Here is an 18381-nt window from a genome sequence, read left to right as displayed (position 1 = left end):
GATGGACACAATTCAAAAGTAATGTTTCTGCCCAGCATGAAAGAATAATCATGGGTCAGTGGGATTGGAAAGGCAGAATTTACAGCTAGAACTGAGTTTTCCCTCCCTACTTCCTGCTCTCCGTGTTTTGAAAGAACAGACCCTGATGCTAGCTGATAGAGAAATACACCTGAAACGTGTTGATAATGTCTAATACGAATTCTGAATCGCCACATGTGGACTCATCCACAACTGCTTCTCCATTTCTTGGCTGTTACTCTAAAGGTAACTGCTGACCTTATAGCAGCCTACTGTCAGTGGAACACACAGGACTGGATTCTCCATCTGCTAAGTTCATTTTGCGAGTCTTACAGATTGCAAAACAGAATTTTCTTTGGGAAGTTTATCCCATACTGTTGGAAATTTTACTGGTGTAACACTGGCAGAAGGCTGGCATGGGATAATCACCCCACGCTAGCTAGAAAGAGATTTTTTGAATCAGCATTACAAGAAGGTAAATAGGTGGAGTGAGAAAACGAGGACAGGGAAGAGATAAAGATATGTGAAGGTAACAATGAAAAGAAAATTTGAAGGAGTGAAGCTTCACCGTGTTTCATTCCCCACTTTGAACTAGTTTGAAGTCCCAAAAATCTCTGCCATTTTAACTTGAAGCATAATACAGTAATTTAGAATAAAAGATGTGTGCCTTTGTGCTTGAAAAGGAGTCTCTTTTTCAGAATTTAATAGGGCAAACTTACACTGAGTACAAAGAGAAGGGCAGACCCCTTCCATTGTATTATATTTGCTTGTTCCATCAGGAGGGTTGAATTTGCTGAGTGAATGAGGAAATGATCTCTGGGGACCATAGGACTTCTCATCAGAAATTATATCCTAACATCTGCTTGGCATGGTTTTCCCATGGGCTGTGTTATTGCCCTTATTGGGGAGTTTTCCACAACCCTGTGGAGAATAAGAAAAGGCTTGGTGCTGTTTGGTTGAAAGTATACTCCCAGTACTGCCATGGTTTGGGCTTGGCTCAAAAGAATAAGTTTTAATGGGACTGACTTTTGAGAACTGCATCTTTATGTTTGGAAAAGTATATCTGGAGGTATTATCCAAGTACTTTTTTTTCATGGGGCACAGCTGTTGGAAGCAAGCTGAACCAGGACATGGCTCTGTTTTGTTGGCTTACAAAACCACTTTCCTCAGTACCCAGGATGGGTGGCAAATCAGGGAGAAGACTGTGGGGTAAAAGCTGTAAAAGTTATAACATTTGGTCCACTGTGAGCTAGAATTTTATGAAGGAATATTATAGGAATTGTTCTTCAAGCTGAAAACCAGATTCTGCTTTTAAAATAGGTGTCAATTTGGCATTCAAGTGAGCAGCAAACATCATTGTGAATATACTGCAACTGTGAAGACAATCAAAGTCATGTGCTAAATGGTAAATAGAGACTATTTACAAAAATTTCTATGGTACATGATAATTTTCAAAACTGTTCTAGAACTTCATTATAATTTTATTTCATAGCTTGAAAAAAAAGGCTTAGCAAGCCAATTAGTGTATCATTCACCTTGAATACAGCCAAAAATGGTAACGTAGTCATATCTAGAATAGAATAGAATAGAATAGAATAGAATAGAATAGAATAGAATAGAATAGAATAACAGAGTAATTTCAGTTGGAAGGGACCTACAATGATCATCTAGTACAATTGCAAAATCTGACCAAATCCAAAGGCAGCTATTCAAAGTGTTTGCCTTTTCATGGATCACCTCTATGTTTCAGAAACAATCCACATCATAAAACTTAATTCAGATTTTCCCTGTTTTGATCACTCTTGTATGAAAAATATTTAAATAGACATAGCTGAACTAAGGTAGTTGGCCTGGGATATTATTAGATGTACCCTTCATAACAAAGAGAAGTAAAAAAGTTAAATGATATTGTATGTTCCTGTTTCTATTCTGTATTGTTTATGAGAAGGCCAAATCCTCATTCAAAAAATTTGTCTCAAAAGAACGGATAGGCAAAAGTCGACAGGCAAAAAAAAGGTTGTGTGGGAAAGGAATGAGCCACTCACACTAACAGACTATTAAATCCTTAAAGATAAACAGAGACTGATATCAGAAACTGATAAAAGAATCTGATTAGTAGTACAAATACAGCAGCACTTAAGGAATTCAAAAGAATTCCTGAATCCCCTGGATATACGTAAAAGGATATGCCAGGCAATGTAGGGTGTCTGTATCCCATACATTGAACTAGGAGTGCTAGAAGATCGAAGGAGAGGGGAAGTGGAGGAGGATGAGAAGGTTCAGCAGTAGATTATATTAAGACTTGGAAAGATGCCTCTTCTAAGCCATATTAAATACAGAAAAGGTCAACATTTTTGGCATTCAGGCCAAACCTAAATGAGAAGGGTTCAGTACTGTGCAACCCCTGTAATATGCTGTCAGCTCTTTAGCAGCTAGAAAAGATGTTATCAGTAGAGGCAAAAATGCAGAGGAATGTTCTTGGAGGCTTAAGGCAGATAAAAGAAAGGAATAAGATGTCACTTCATATATTTTTTTTCCTGAGGTCAAAAAGATCTAGCAAATACACAAATTTTATAAAATAGGTGCCTGAACAGAAAATTTTGTTCTGAAGGGAACGAAAAAGAAAAACAAAAGATATCCTTTGAAATAGCTAGTCAGTCCATCAAAACGATTTCTCTCTTGACCTTTCAGTCAGGAGCCAGTGACGTGCAGCATTAGTTGGTATAAATACATGACTGGCCATGTGATATTCAGATACGATAGTTTAGTCATAGTAAACGGAGAGGTGGAAAGAACCTAAGACAGAATTAACCAAGCCCCGCAGATTCATCCTTCTGTGTAGCCTTAAAGGAAAATCGTATATTTAAATGGCACCCTTTTGCAAGCCTGGAGATATAAGGCAAAGGTAACACTGTCAGCCCATAGCCTTTAGCAGAGCATGTGGAAGTGTCTTGGTTCAAAATAACTAACCAAGGCTCACTGAAAGAAGCAGCAATCATTACAGTTGCTTTATTGGGATAATAATCATCCTAATTATAGAAAAAAAAATGTATTTTTATATTGTCTAGTTAGCACAAAAGTGGCCCAGAGTCTGGAACTATATTTCAGCCACTGTCCTTAAATGGACTGCATAGTAGGTTACAACAGCTAAACCTTTGCTTCTATTTTATTGCCTCAGTCACAAGGTTTTAAGGTCTATTTATACAAGTGGTTTGAGTTATAAAACACACATTATTACTTACAAGTAATTGAAAATAGCCTCCCAGACAAACAGAGATCTGGCCACCTGAACTGTAAGTTTGCCTAGCAAAACTATAATTTGATAGGTGTGCGACAAATGGTAGATATCCGGCACTAATTCTTCTGCATGTCATTTGATACAAAGATGTAAGGAAAACAGTAGCAGAAGTATACACAGTTATTTCGAGTTTAAGTCACTAGGAAAATTATTGGGAAATTGCAAATGTCTCCCATTAACTTTTTAACTTTATTAGTATGTTTTCAATTTAGCTGACAAGCTCCTCCTTTGCAGGTCCTCCAGGAATGTGTAGAAAAATAAGGTACTTGATAAAATGTTTCCATGCAGAATTTGGTTTCAGCTATGCAGTAAAACGTACACACTCGAGGGCAGACTTAGGCTTTTTCTTCTTTAGGCTGGTGGAAACTGGAAACGTTACAGAAAAAATGCTTTGCTCTCCTAACGATAGGCTTTTTTAATAATGCACCTTACAAACCTAAAGAGAAGTAAGTATGGAGGCTAAAATTTGCAAGAAGAAAGAAAAATATTCACATTAAAAGGGGTAAAGAAATTTCTGAGTCTTCTACCGACGAATGACTCAGGAAGTAATCCTGCTGCTGCTGAAGTCAAAGCAAATAATTTAAATCAAATTGGACCTCCTTCTAACACAGGAATAAGGGCAAGTACATCTGGAGTAACTCGAATAAAACCTATCCCAAAAGTGTGGAATTTTCTGTGGCCACAAAGGATCGCAGCCAACTTTAATTCATCTTCTGTTTCTGGTAAGCCTGGGTAAAATTTTCAAAGTCAACTGAGTGTCCTTGAAGTCTCACTCCTTGAAGAGACTTAGGCACTTCAGAAACTTTTACTCCATACCTCTTTCCAAACCACTTTTGTGTGTTTGCCTCCAACATATGCCCTTTAAATTGATGCCATGAGTGCACTTTGTACTGGAATGCAGCCGGCAGCCGGTAGTATAAATAGCTGCTCTGCTTAATTATAAAAGGAACCTTGTTTTCTTTTAGACTCCTAGCATCATCATTATAAAAATCTTGTTTCAGAAAATTTCAAATTCTGAAATTTACATGTTCATTTAAATACTGCCAAATATGTATTCTAGCAGATGAAGTATGAATTTAAGATAAACATCAGAAAACAGTATTTGTGTTTTCTTTGCTGCAAGGAGTGGCTTTCAGTAAAAACTAGGATAATAGGATAATAGATCTAAATCTCCATAATCAGCATGGTTGCATGTCATGCTAGCAGTTGTTTTAAGTGGAACTTCCCTTTAACTCCAAAGAAAAAGCCTGCTTTTTTGTCATGATACTGCTCTACCTCAGTTAATATTGCCCACCATGAGTATTGCAAGCTGTGCTATAGAAGGCGACCAGCTAAACCTTAGAACAGCTTGGAAGGGAAATGCTGCTGTTACTACTTTACAGACAGCTGAATAGAATCAGAGAACAAGCTATATCCCTTTACGCTCTCCATCAGATCATTCTGAACACCACAGAGTTGACTTTTCTTATTTCCTTAAGTCATGCTCTGGGTAATAGGATTTTGTGCGTATGTGCACACAGCCCCCTAAAAACACAACTCCCTAAAACCTAATTAAGATGCTTTCACTGATTAAAAATAAACAATTTATATTTTGACCATTCTAAGCATTTCTCAGTCTACAGGATGAGTAAGACTTGAGCAGCTCCTGGCTAAGCAAGTACAGTTGGCACTAATGTCAACATTATTCTACCCTGTGGCTGTAGATTAACACGGTATCCGCATACCAACATCAAGCGGATCTGGGGGCGACAGCCTATTGCGCAGAGCATTTCCTGGGCTGAAGCATCCGTCCTGTTTGGAAGCGTTCAGGGCCAAACCCTGCAGCCCTCACCGCGGCACGGCTCCAGCTGGCTTCATCGGCGGCGTTGCCTGAGTCAGGGCTGCCGGGGCGTTCTTGTTCACGGGAGCATTGCCGCTAGCCCTCGCCCGCTGGAGCCGGCAGTAGGCAAATGCCTGTGGTCTTCAGGACCACCTAGGGGGCTCGGCGACAACGGCACTGTTGCAACGTGTGCTACATGCTGCTTTTAATTAGTCGCAGGCAGACTTCTTCAAACAGAACGGGGAAAAAATGCTGAAAAGTTTAGCATTTCAAAAACTCTTTGGAGCCTCACTGAACTTCGGCAGAGCACCAGTTTGAAAGGTGTGGTTTTCCTTCAGCATTGCAAATGTCTGAGACAAGGAGGCACTGAAGCTTAATTTCCAGACCAATTAATCCCCAATAACCATCTGAATGCGTTATTTGAACAAACTTTTTTAGCCTTTTAAAGTTTGCCCACCCATCCCTCAACTGATCTGCTCTTCAAAGCTCCGTGGTTATTCAATACAGTAGCGTTCTGAAATCATGCCGGCGAAGCAGGGCAGTATGGCTTAGTCGCCATATGGTGATCAAAACTGTACTGCGCATGAAGGAAACACACCAGAACCACATTTTCTATTTGGGGTATTCTGTTTCAGAAATCAAACTGTTATTGAGCAGCTCAGTGTCCTATTATCAGTACCTAATCTTAAGAAGACTACTAAACTGTCTGGACAGCTCTGAACACCAGAGCTGGGGTTACACCATGCTACACAGCCAGCACCTGCAGACAAGGGCGGCCAGCGTGGGTGGCACCGCAGCTCTGGAGTTGAAGTCCTTCAGCAAGTTCTAGGGCTTTTTCATTGGTGAGAAGAGAGCATAATTTGAATCCTCTGGAGATCAGTTGTGCAGGACATGGTTTCTCTAGCCCAAATCACAGACCATTCTTCAGATGTTGTACCTGAGCTATCAATCTGCATTCTCTTTGTAGACAACAGAGAAAAGAGAAACTTTAGCATGATTTGTCTATGATTTACTTTACATGACTACTTCATGGGGGCATTAACCATGCCCTCAGAGTGCCTCCTCTTCTGTAGTGACTATGAAGTCCATGACTAGTTCACATGTTGGCAACTACAAAGCAGTTGTGTGAAGTTATGAGCAAGGAATACATCCTTTCTGAGTAATCTTTTGAGAATGCCCCATTAAGGATGCTGGGATGACTAGCTCAGATATTGACACCTACAGTGAAAACATCTATATTTAGCTAGATTAATCTGTTCCATGTTTGGCCACATTCACCACTTTTCCTCATCATCCACCACCCTCGCAGCTCCTCCTTCCAGCTTTTTTCCCCACCTCAAAATTCTACCTCCTGCTTAGGAAGCACAGACTACGTACGCACATGACATACTCTTTGCTATGGTTGTCAAAACCTCTTCCTTTCCTCCTCTGTCAGATTTATCTCTCAGCTGATCTCTGAATTTAGCAAAAGCTCTCCAAGGCTTCATCTTTTGCCAGCCTCATTCCTCATGGAGTGCCATTTCTTCTAACAATTTGGACTACTTTGGACGGTCATTACCAAGCATTTTCTAGCTATTCAAAATCTTATTTTAATGCTCACTGGGACAAGTCACTTCTGACAGAAGGATAAAGTATTTTTTTTTTTGTTATCAGCTCTCAGAGTATACAATGACAGTTGTACCCAAACTGATGCTTTTGCAAGGCTGCCACAAAGAATCACACCACCTAAGTTTTGGTGACTACAGAAGGGTATTCAGATAGGAAAAAAAATCTCATTTTCTAGTCTTTTGACTAGAGGCAGTTTTGTTGTTACGTGTGGTGTCTGAGCTAGAAGAGGTGTATTTGAGCCTTTGAGCCCTCCTAGGTTAGACCTTCTCTGGGTAAATATTCAATAGGACACTGAGGACAGAAAAAAGAGCTCTGACAGAAAAAAAAAAGTCGTCTCATTCTTTCTACTAATAGCCAAGTGCTTATTTTCACTCATGGTTCCTCTCAGTTCAGGGACTGGACACAGCCCAGTAGGAATGGGGAACAGAAAGGGCACTTTGGGTACCACTGTCTGTCTCAGGATGAGTCACAGAGATGGAAAGAAACATCAGCATGTTTCTGGGCATCCTGGGCCTCAAATCCTACCACAGCAGTTACAGGATCTGCACTTTTTCTTTAAAGAAAGGTACTGCTTTTAATGGGGTGAGGACAAACCCCCCTCCCCCCCAAAAAAATAGAAGGTCAGTGACCAGAGCTAATACAGCTTTTCTGGCTGTAAGGCATCTCTACAAATGGAGAAAGAAGGAATGATGCTGCTTATATTCATGCCATTGTGTCAAATATCATACTCCCTTTATATGATGCATTACAAAAGGCTGCTGAGTAGCTTTTCACAAATGATATGCTATAAAGGAAGTTACAGTGACCACCATAAAACCAGGAAATATTTCTATGGAGAAAGGTGAAGTAGCCGTAAATAATAAAAAGAAAATAAAATCATGCATACAATGAGAACTGAAACCTGGAAATAAAAGGCGGGGACACCTTTATCTAAAATATCAAGCCTAAGTATTTCTGACATTTTAGAAAGCCTAGATAACATAATTACACTTATTTATTTGCCTATCCTGGCATTTTAAAATTCTGATGTGTGCAGGAAGTGACAAAATACCACAAAAGAGCTTATGTCCTAATTTTTCTGGCTGATTGTGATCAGGGAAATACCAGAAATATCATGGGACATTTTTCTTACATTTGCAAATTGAAAAAGCAAAAAAAAAAGCAGCTCAACTTCTGCAACTAGTGCTGAGTTAATACCTGTGATCTGAGGTTTCTCAGAGTTGAGCAGACAATTTCCTGATATTATTAATATAGCAAATCAAGATGAGAGATGGCAGATCTAACAGTAAAAGGCCAGGGACTGTAAAACAGAAAGTCTGGGTTACTCTTCCATCATTGTCTCACTCTGTGACCTTGTGAAAGGGCACTTTCTCTGTTCAGTTAGCTTTCCCCTTGTGAAACAGGGACAATAACACTTTCCCACGCTACATAGTGAATATTATTGTGTGTAACGTGCATTCTTTTCATCAAATATGAGGATACTTGCAAATATTTTGATAAGGAAAAGATAATTCATCTTCTTGACCCAACTCTTGGGTCATCTTATTATTTGATTTGATAGCATTTTTTATGTAAGAAACACTTCTTTTCAAATTGGGCAGTTTCAGTCATCCTATATGTTTACTGCTTCTGTAGTCATTTATCCCTGACTTTAATTATTGATGTTGCCTAAAATATAAAATTTTAATAATGTCTGATAAAAGCATGCAAAAAAGAATTGATTTTAATCTAAAGTCAGTACAACAGGCATTTTTTATACAAGAATCTCTTAGCTAAAATCCCTCAGTGTATGATATTTGTGTTCAGAAAACCTGGAGTCCCAGGGCCAAAATAACCTACAATTTGAGATGCAGCGGTCTAGGCTCGTTACTCAGGGAAACAACCACAAGGTGGAGATGTTACAAGCTCTTACCAGCAAATATAAAGCATAGTGCCTAATGCTGATTTTTCCAGTTTTAACCTGGGGAAATAGGATCATATTTTAAATTACAATTGCCTCTAGTTAACAATTACAGTGCAATAAAGTAAAGGAAGTCTGTAATAGCAAAATAATTAAAAGGAAGGCCATTTCTATCTTGACCTTGAAATTAGTTCCTGATATTTTATAAAATTTAATGATACTAACTTGATTATTTCTTTCTATGAAGGAACATGATTTATGTTACTGAAATAAATTGTGTATTTGCTAATTATATAGCTAGACTGCAAGTCAGCTCTGCACAGTCATCCAAATATCCCTTAAGACCTTCACACAGCCATGCAGAAACTATCTTGACTTTAACTGTAGGAGGGAGAGTAGCAGAGAGAGAGTGAGAGCACAAGCTGGACTGTGCCGTATTTCAGCTTCGACATATACATCTGTACGAGTGAATGCCACACCTCTTGCCATATCTGCACCATAGGAACTGCAGGTAAGAATTGCATCAAGCTTAGGAAACTTTCAAAAGAAGTAAAAGGTAAGATTCACAACTGATCACATTCACAAGGATAAGGAAGAGAAAGAAATAATCCTGGCATTTTTATATTCTCTACCCAGTAGTCAGAGCACTATGTAGGCAAGGAAAATGTGTCAGCTCCTTTCCTGAAATCTTTAAAGTAGAAATTTGACTACAACATCTTGACCATCCAACAGGTTAGGAAATATTCTTACAAAATGGAAGATATGGATTCCAAACTCTGCTTTGAATAAAAGAGGAAGTTTGTCTAATCATTCTACTGGAATAGGTGTAAAGGAGCAGCCACCACCTTCTCCTGACCTACACGATTTTTAACTGCTCTTGTGAATCTAGATCCCAACTTTTAAATGATTCATCTTTATCATTTTCAAAGACATTGACCTTTCATTGCCCACATTTTTGGCAGTACAAGTATCAGAAGAGGTTTATAAGATTGCTCTAGAACACTGGAGCTTCTAGGAATTATAGGGTTTTCTATACCCATAGAATAGTCTACCAGTTTCTCTCCCCTTTTGCTCCATTTTCTAAATCCTTGCTTTTTGTATAGGCTATGGGGATATGTCCTGCAGGACTTTCCAAAATGCAACATACTACTGTTGCCAGCAATCTCAAGGTTTGCAAATGCAATAAATTCTTTCTATAGGAGTGGAACTTAATCTGACTTGGAAAAGTATGACCTATCATCTTGAAGGGTTTTTACATCACTATCTTGAGACAATTAAGTCGTACGAGGTATTTTGAGACATGAAAAAAATCTTTGGGGAGTAGTACTGGTGTTATCTACATCTGTTAAATTTAAAACTTCAAAATCATTAAACTTAGGCATAAGTCATCTGTTCTTTTCCTGGAGATACAATCTGGTACAGAAGGAACAAAAAAGTTCAAGCATCATCATAGTTCTATGTCTCCATAAAATATGTTACAATGCTATATAACTGTTGGCTAAAAGTTGTGTATAGGTTACACATTCATTGCTAAGAGTTGTAAATTTATGTACAGCTATAAATTCTGGAGCCAACTTCTATCAAGCTCATCCTTCAAACCAGAAAAAATTATCCCTGTGGAGTTCTCATATTACAGAAATATTATAGCTATGTGTTACTGGAAGTAAAGAAATGGAAATTAAAATAAATTTGCTCCTGTGTTTCACGTATACTATTTGTGCCCCTCCATGTTCTTCCTCTGTAGTAATTAGGTTATCCTGAATTAGGATAATGTGGGTATGTGTTTTATATTATATGTATATATTTATCTATATAAAAAGTTATTTCCCTGATTCATTTTTCAAAACAACTTTATCATTCTTAGGATGTAAGAATCTTTACATTGCAAGCATGTTGTACAGCTTATGGTTACCCTAACAGTAGTAGTATGTTACCGTTGCTAGTATTAAAGCTTAGAAAACCCCCAGACTCACTGACTTCTCATTTAAAATGCTAGATTCTCACTTCTCCTTTATGGTCTTACTGTATACATTGGTTTGACTTTACAAGCTGGATGATGAAGATAGAAGAATTGCACAATACCAAAACCAGACTGTAAAATATTAACTTCAGGTGAAACATCCTCCCTTGAAGAAGCCAGAACACTACTCATACTGCTTAAGTGTATAAGCTGCAGCTGGCACTCCACACAAGTTCTCTATCAAGCCCCAGAATGAAGTACTTAAGGCTGATCCAGGTAAGTAAGGGGTGGAAATAAGGAGAGAGGAAGAAGTGTATTTGCTTTTTCTTCTTTATTTTTTCTGTTGGTCTCCATATCCAGCGCATTTGCAAACACAATGGACCTAGTGGTGTCAATTTTTTCTTATTATCAGTACATAAACCCACAATTACGCATTCATTATGAGTCACTACACACTTCTGCATGAATAGCTGTAGATAGACGTTGTTCTCTGAAAACTGAAAAATGCACCCACAGCTATTTCTAGCCCAGTTAAGGAGGCCCACTGAATATATGTCTATGTGTGTTTAGATCAGCAAAGACCCTTACAAGGCAGCAAATCCTTAAAATCAACAAAAGTGTGAGCTGGTAGCTACTGTAATTGCTAGCAGTGAGTCATGTTAACAGAGAAGTGGTGAAATATGGCCTGTTTTATTATTATTATGAGGGGCTATAGCTAGATTCAACTGAAGAATATAGGGCTCATGGGAAGCCTCATAAACACTGACATAATCAAGTATTGGTTTTAATACAAATTCATAAATTTTTATAGGTGTCGAGTTGTCAGGCAGATAATATATGACCAAACTCTGGATAAAGTATATGGAAAAAAAGCATTCCAGAAGGACTGCAAGTATAACATGATACAGTGCAATGCCACTGAGGACTGCAGCTTTGCTGGGACCACAGCTGTGAGTGAAGGGGTGCACAAAGCGTTCTAGCCAGTGCCTTTGGAGGGCTGGCCTGCCTCCTGAAAGCCTTCTGTACTCAGAGAAAGCTTCCTTGAAACTGTTAACAAAAGCTAGCAGGGAAACATGAGCAGTAGATGTACTGAGTGTATTTTCCACACAATTTCTTCTTTTACTAAAGGCAGTATTTCCCTTATAAAGAAATAAGAATAGGGATGGATGGGTTGGAAGTTTTGCCAAAGGAAGAGATGGGGCCTTTCTCCACTAAGTCAGAAAGCTGGACTTGGTCCAGAGAAGTAGTGTTTTGTGTGCAGCTACTAGTGTTTTGTGTGCAGCTACTAGCTGTTTTTCCCCTGTCACCAGTGAAGTATCATACACCGTGCGTGAAACATCCCTTGTAAAAGATTCAGCAGAAGGAGCACAGATCACCTACCTCTCAGCTTTAGGAGCAGGCTCTCTAGCTCCACAGTCAACACATGCAATGAGTGGGTTGGAGGAAGATTCAAACCGCAGCAGCTCACGCTGGATAACGAGTGGGGAGAAAAAGAGCCTGAATGACCACTGCAGCAGCCAGTTTTACCATTGCAGAGTACATAAAGGAAGCGTCTAAGAGCACAGATGGCTGCAGCTTCTCCCTGACTCTCACACAGAAGAATGCAAGGCAGGGGCCCCTTTCCTCCTCTGCTCCATCGCTGCTCTGCTTCCCTTGTAACCCCTCCTCGGTACTGCAGTTTGCTGGCCATTAGCCACTCGCTGCTTCCCTACAGGCAACTACAACTGCAGTTGCAGGAGCGGGGGTGTCTTGCCAATTGTGAAATATTATATTCTGACATAATATAATCTCTCCATGTAAAATAAAAATGCATGCAAACAGCAAGCAGAATGGCTAATAAAATAAAAAGATGCAGGGGAGGGAGTCTAAGGAGAGAGAAATTCTAGCCTTGTTCAGATCAATGGCAGAATTCCCACTCTTTTCAGTGAGCCAAAATTTCACCCTAGATATTCATAACCCTTTTTAGCTACATTTTAGATAGCTCGTTTGGCAAATTCTACAGTGCTTCATGCTGTGTGTATAACTTCAGGATTTATATTCAATTGATTAGGTTTGGAGCCCTTTTACTTTTGTCACATATCAATTCCCACCTAAAAATTATTAGTGCATGTGACAAATTACAGTTTTTCCTAAGAATTACTATCTTCTTGGTGCTTAGAAGAGGTAACATAGGTTTTGGGATGGCTACAAACAGTTTAAGATGTTGGTACCCCAGGCTCATCATGAACTTTACACAGCCAAGGGCTTCTGCCTTGTCTCGTGTAGTCGATTGCCCTACGCCTGTCCCACAGCAACCCACGGACTGCCCCCACGTAGCGGGTCCCTGACACGCCGAGACCCTGGGTGCTACACGGCAGCATCCACTCCAGTCTTCAGCCTTTGTTGCCTCTTCTTCTGAAGGCACTGTAAAGACCCATTTAAACCCAGCAGTGATGCTGTAACTTCCCTCTGACAATGATTTTACATTTTGATCAACGTCAGAAATAGATCTGCCACAGTGACCTGCCCATACACAAACCTCGCCATGCACCGTGACAGTTCAGCGCATCCACCGCATCGAGCTCTGCTGGTGCTCAAGGACATTCATAGATACATTTCAGGACAGCGCACAGAGAGAGAGGCAGGGATCTCTGGAAGTTATTTGGGTCTATACAAATCCCACACTGTATTAAGTCAAAAGGAACCCAAGTTTGGCTGGAAACAGCATCAAGGAGAAAAACTGAGTCAAGCTACCTGATCCATTCTGCAATGCATCATGTGCCATGGTGCTGTCTTCAGTACAAAATTACCCTTCATCTCGGACTGGGAATGGTTAGCAGCCTTTGGTAAAACTGAGCAGGAGCAAATAATTCATAAGTTTGCGTTCTTTTAATAACTGAGTTTGTTTGATGAATTTGTCTACTTTGGACAGTGCTTTAATCATTTTTTACTTCAGACTCTCTCTGAAACAACCTTATATTTTATACTCTTAAGGAGACACAACCTTATAATTTATACCAGTTAAATATATATTACAGTACCTTATAGCTAACATAAGCCCTTTGTTTTCCCTCAGAACATTACAGCAAGCCATATTATGAATCAATAAAATCTGCTGCCTTTTCCCCTTGTTCAGCTATATACACTTGGGGCCTGGGGCAGTGCCAGAAAAAATCAACACATACCAATGGAGGTCATAAAGAAAAAAATCTTGACATCTTCTCCTGCCACTCATTTTAGCATAGTTAGTCTGGCTGGACGCATAATTTACTTTTCAGATAATGTGCTAGTTGATTACTATTGCTCACCTCTCAGCAGATATTTGGGTCAAATTTCCCAGCTCTCTTAGCCGATACTTCTATTGTGTGAATACTTGTTGTGCTACAAAATATTTATTATAAAAAGGGCATTTTTTCCCCTTCTTAAGTTGTCTGGGAGTGAGAATTATGCATTCTGAAGCTCATTCTGCAGGGAAAACAGAAAAAAAAAAAGATAGCGATCAATCAGAAGTTTTAACCCTTCAGGGATTTCTTATTGAAAGTTCATAAGAAATAGCATTGTTTAGTTTAGGACTAAATGAAAATCACTCACACAAAACACATGTTCCATGCCTAAACTGCAGCATTTATTAAATGTTGCCAACCACAGTTCATAGTGTATGTGCTTATTTTTATGGAGCACCACTTCTTCACACAAGGCTATGTTTTTGTAAGCAGACTGTCAACACGAGAAGAATATTCACTTCTGAGTTTCGTTTTCTAGACTGTTCGTACTATGACTCCTCAGAACTTAACCAACTCTGTTCATGTTGGAGACGGTAACAAACCTTGTATTTTCAACAGAAGCTGTTTGAAGGCTTAGCCAAGGATGAAAAACAGTCAAGAAAGCTGGATCTGATCTGAGACCGATTCCTGCATTTCAACACTTCACAAGAAAACACTGAAATTTCAATGTTTGGCCAAAGTGACTGATTTAACATCCCCTGAAGTCAGAGTCTTACTCTTGAATTCAATAGCATTGGACTCAGCCCATATGCCCTAATTCATATCTGCATCTCTAATTAGAAAAAATACATTGAAAAGTAAGTTTAAATAGTACTCTGGAAAGGTAGGCACTGAAGTACATCTCTAAATGCTCCTTTGTATCATGGCTATGATAAGCAACCATAAGAAGAACTACAGGAAACATGATAATAACTCTAAAATAATATAATTTACAATTTTACAGTTTGGGGCATTTCTTTTTGGAAAATAAAGCACAATCATTTTAAGCGTTATAAATTATTAAATTCAGAAGCTTCAAAAAAACCTTCTCCCAGCAATGGCCTAACAGGATACTGTAGTTATAATGTCTGGTTTATAGATCTGATTCTGCAACAGAGCTACTACACAGCTGCTCACATCATGGAGAGGTTACAAATGACCTTACTAAGCACAGTTCCTCTGTCACCTTGCCAGCACTCGCTGTATTTTCCTGTGGGTCCAGACCAGTCCTGTCACAGCGATACTCCTCCCATTGACTTTAACAGCATTGGAACAGCTCCATGCTAACAGGAAAAGTACAAGCAGAAGCGGGCCTTATGTTTGTAATACATTTCATTAATATTTCCTTTAAAAAACAAACCCCCGTGAAAATGCAGAAAAAGTTCTTTTGGTATGGTACAGAATGTCAATAGAATAACTTCATTGCTTCCATTTGTAAATGTGGTTTGGGGGATTTTTTTAGACTGTAGTGCACAAACAGCCCAGGTAGAGGTGAGTGAACAGTTTTTTATAATATTTTCCGGGGTCTTCATTCCCTCTAACTTTCCTTTTGTTAATATTCCCAGTTGTCCCCATTCCGCTGAAGTAGCTATAAATGGGTGCATCCCTCTCCTTCTTTTGGGACTGGACTCAAGCCCTTGAAGCGCAAACCAATATGGACACAGAAAGCCCCAAGCATACAAATAAACTGTTTTCTAACCGAATGATAGTGAGCTGCTCACCTTGATAATTCAAAAGGTTGAACACGTTGCATTTTTTCTCTTTGCATTTTGTAACCCCTGTAGACAAGAATGTATGAAAAGCCACAGATGTAGTGCAGATGTGGCTGCTTCTCCCAGACAAGCAGCAGGGACCCATCCGGGTGCGGGGCCGCTTGAAGGGCTGCCTTCACCGCAGCAGAGATGAGGAGTGACATCCCCGAGGTGATGAACGCAGTTCCTCTGTCACCTCTGCAGCCTCCGTGAGACTGACAACCTCTTCATGTTTAAAATCTGCAAAAACAATACCATTGAGAGAGGGGGTAAATGCACTTTTCTTTTTTGTCCAGAAGAGCTGAGTGTAAAGCAAAACAGGATTTTAGCAGCTAGAGCAACTGCTGTTGGTCTGTATAACTGTGCGAAGGGTACCTCACTGATCTTTTTTGCAAGACGGTATTTACTTAATATACACCTCAGGAGATTGCTCATGGCACCGTGATTACTTTGGAGTTGGCACCACACTACTCATTTCACACATGCTTACCTTGGTGCATTCATTGACTGGTCCTCAGACCATGCAAATCCCTCAAGGATATCGCTGTTTTGATAAAAGGCATCTGATAACAGGGCAATGGCAGGGACTAACGAGGCCAGGATTCTTCGGCGCTGAGAACACCTATAGATGCCAAGCATCTTGGGTTTTTTTAATAAACCAGGACTCAAATGATTGCAAGAGATAATTTTCTAATTACACCTAATTCTTACTGCTGATAGAAACAATTCCCACTGAACAGAAAGCACAATATACAAGTGGATATTGAGCAGTAATTTATCTCCCAATCTTGCCTCTTCTTTTTAAATAAATCATGTTTCCATTAATTAGTCAATGTAGGGTTTTGAATAACAAGTCTCTACAAGTATTTGCCATTCTAAATTTGCTGCACATCATTAAAAAGGTTGAAGAAGCACAGTCCTTTTTTTCCTCTCCAATTTTCTCTGCAATTGCTGTCAATCTTTACAGTCTCTTGGCAGCTGGCTCCTAGCCACACAAGTACCGACTGCAGTTAAAGTAACTGAAACATTGCCTTCAAATGAGGGAACAGAATAAATTGTAGAAAAACCTATTTTGACTTTTGAAAGCTGTGTTTCAAAGAGCTTTGGCTTTGTTTGAGAGAAACAAATTCGTTTATTTCAAAACGTAACAAATTCTGAATCTGTTTTTCTCCCATAATCAAGCATTTGGCCAAACAAGTATCATTAGTCCCACCAGGATCCCCACAGCAGTCCCATGAATTAAGACATGTTTGGTATGACCCTTCGAGAGCGGGATCTCATGAAATATTTTTTTTTCCAGATCTTCCTCAGCTATAGCTTTATTGCTACAGGTAGCAATGAGAAAAGTTAACCTGATCCAAGGATGGGTTTTGTGCAATGTCCTTCTCTAAGCTGCCATTGCCGAAGGAAGCTGGGGACAGGCCTGGTGAAGGGAAGCCCACTCTGGGCCGCACAACAGCTCGAGTAAGCGTTCCCAGATCCCCGGCTGCCTGCTGTCCCCTCGCTTCCTCCCTGCCTCCAAGTGCCCAGGAGAGCTACTGCTCCCTATCCTTGCTCTCAGCTTGGCGCGCTACTTCTTGCTGTGTTTCTGCAACTGCTGCATTTTGGGGCTGCTGCAAAGGTCCACGGGGGCTTAAAGCCTGATATCAGTAAAACCGTGCTGCTGCCTGTATGAAGGGCTGTATGCCACATATCTTCAAAACATTTACATTTGTCAGATATCTAAATGTCATCGGTTCTAGGAAAGCATTGGTGTGCCTGTCCACAGGCAGGCAGATGAAAAGTGTGCAATCAACGTTACCCTGCTGCCTTGCTGGTCTAATAGCAGCCAGCCCAGGACTCTGCAGAAATTACCCACCATCTGATCCTGTGCACCTTGAAGCAAAGTTGAGTATTGCCTTTTGCTATGTGGAAGAATTGGAACATTCAACCTTATTAATCTTCTTTAAAATAAATTTCTGGTGCCAGAAGGTCTTACGGTGGATAACAAAGAATCTATATTGAATAAAATTTAGATGTTTCCAAGAAGAATGAAAACACGTGTTCAGACAGGATGAGAAGTAGCATGATATTTGCACCCTAGCAAATAATTCAGTGCAAACCACTGAGAGAACTCTTGAAATGTATGTGCAAGTTTTACCCCACCGTAACTAATTGCCGCTTCAGGAGACAGTGTTTCTTGGTGCAAGATATCATTGTGATAGAAAATAAACTCTATTTTTCCCTACCGATGAATGTAGGATATATTGGGTCATATTCCAATTCTTCATTCTCTCTGTACAGTACTATTAAGGCTAATCTTTTTACCCAATTTCTTTGTTTTCCCTGAAGTTCCCTGTATTGTAAAATGAGTTATCCACTTGATTTTAAACTGATCGTTCACAGGACTGGATTAATTGTGGAAGAGCAAGTTCTTTGCTTAAACTGCCAACATCCAAAGAAGGCCCTAAAGTGAGCTGTCGCAATTCCCCTGGGGCAAGATGGGACCTTTCCTTTCTCAGTTCTTTTCTCGCTGTTTTCAGAAAGGGTGCAACTCGGGCATTGCTTTGCACCACCTTATTGCAGCAGACCCTTGGGGAAGAGGACTGGCATGGTTGTGGCTGCAAGGATGTGCTTGCCAGATCCTGATGCACGGAGGTTCAGATGTCTGCAGGTTGGATAATGCCTTGGTCTCCAGGAAGCAGTTCTGCTGTTACCCTGTAACCGCAAAAGGAGCGATCTCGCCTTGCCCTCCTCCGTCAGAGCCAGTTCATACACAAACAGAGATGGGAATTTGACTGTAACA

Source organism: Calonectris borealis, chromosome 3, assembly GCF_964195595.1.
Source record: "Calonectris borealis chromosome 3, bCalBor7.hap1.2, whole genome shotgun sequence".
In the NCBI taxonomy this organism is placed as follows: Eukaryota; Metazoa; Chordata; class Aves; order Procellariiformes; family Procellariidae; genus Calonectris; species Calonectris borealis.
Note: the sequence above shows the minus strand (reverse complement) of the source record.